Below are 1,854 nucleotides of genomic sequence, written 5' to 3'. Positions count from 1 at the left end.
GAGTATTTTGAATGATGCATTCATGTTGATGTAATGCATTAAGTGGTTAGCTAGTATGTAAGTGGTCCACGTGGGTATATAGAGTGAGAAAGGCAATCATCAAGACAGACAGAAATGGAATGTGAGTGAATGGATAGAAGAGAAATGAGAAAGAGAAAAATGGAATGAGATAGCTGAGGGAAAGAATGAATGAGAACGAAAGTAAAATCAAAAATCAAAAGTAAAAAATAACAAATAAAAAATAAAGATAGCGATAAGATGCCTGTATTATTTTTCGTAAGTGTCGATTGAAAGGTCAGGTTTTGATAAAGTGGGGGAGGGAGGTATTTATGTTAATTAATTGAATAGGATTCTAGGTTAGGGTTAGGGTTAGGGTTAGGGTTAGGGTTAGGGTTAGGGTTAGGGTTAGTTCAGCGGTCAGTAGGGATAGCTAAAAATAGATGCCTAGCTTAAAGGGGTATATGTAGGATAACACTACAATTAATTGGACGAAGAATTAAAATAAAAATTAAAGATTAAAAGTTAAATGAATTAAAGCTATCTAGCTTCTAAGATACTTATGTTGATAGAGAAGGAAAGGAAATGAAAAAAAAAAACGTACGTATATTGTAACGACCGTGGATGCATATAGGCAAGTGCTATGTGTGTAGATTTCGCTTGCATTTGGACCTATGGAAGAATCTAAAGGTGTATTCTGTCTGTATTCTTCTATCTACTTTTACTCTTTATTCTATTTTATTCCTTATACACTGTGAATTTCCTTATCTCGAACTTTCATACATACTCACTTTGTCTCTGATGTCGGAATACCTAGTGTACGGACATGCTAGCCTATCACTTGATATATCCCAGAAACGGAGAGAGAGAGAGAGAGAGAGAGAGAGAGAGAGAGAGAGAGAGAGAGAGAGAGAGTTTATAATTATAGAAAGAACAGAACGACTAACTATGATTTTTATACGCTTTAGGTTGCGAGACTACATTTTCTGCAAATGACTATCGGATTTTTTAACACTCTACCCTACTAAGTCACGTCTACCAGATATTAAAATGAAAACCTAACCATCAGCAAATATATTCCTCCTTGTATTAGTGGTAAGTAGCTTTGATGAAATCAAGGAATGCCATACGTGAAATCACTATAATAATTCAAGCCCATTTGTTACCACCATGTTTAAAGATTCGAACCCACTGTATGAGTAGTGGGGAGCTGAAAAGTTCCTGGCTTTAAGAGTATTGCGAAAGGCCTGGTTAGAAGAGGCTCAACGTTCTGAGTTCTTTTACCATGTTTAGAAAAAAAATAAATTGAAGGACCACTATAATAAGTCTGTGAATCTGAAACGAGACTATGTAGACTAAAATCATAATTAACTAACCCTCATGTATTATCTGTTACCCAAAGCCAAAAACTTTTCAGTACCACCTCGTACAAATTTTTAGATGGATGCCTTCTGCCATAGCCTCATATGCCTCCAAGTTAAATATGACAAAATTAAATGTGATTCCTGTGGGAATGACCGTTCCTCTTCTTACATGTTATATATAATAATACATTCCTCGGTTTAATAGCACTACCTTGCCCTGGGTGATTTACAGGAGTACACTTTGTTGCAAACATTTAGTCCAGGACTTGCATCTAATCATAAATTCTTCACTTTCTCAGATGCTCTGATACCCTTCTTCATCAGAGTATGTTATATAACCAACTCAAAAATATTCGCTTAACCTTTATGTTTCCTTATAAAGGACTATAGTTGAATCGTCTTTTTTTTATCTATCATATCTCACTGATATATCCATGATCTTTTTCCATACTATCAAGTCAACAAATGACATTTAGTGATTTCATGGACAAGC

The sequence above is a fragment of the Octopus bimaculoides genome, chromosome 7 (assembly GCF_046866305.1).
Source record: "Octopus bimaculoides isolate indiv1 chromosome 7, ASM4686630v1, whole genome shotgun sequence".
NCBI classification, from domain to species: domain Eukaryota; kingdom Metazoa; phylum Mollusca; class Cephalopoda; order Octopoda; family Octopodidae; genus Octopus; species Octopus bimaculoides.
The sequence above is the reverse complement of the archived record's forward strand: the minus strand, read 5'-3'. Positions refer to the sequence as shown.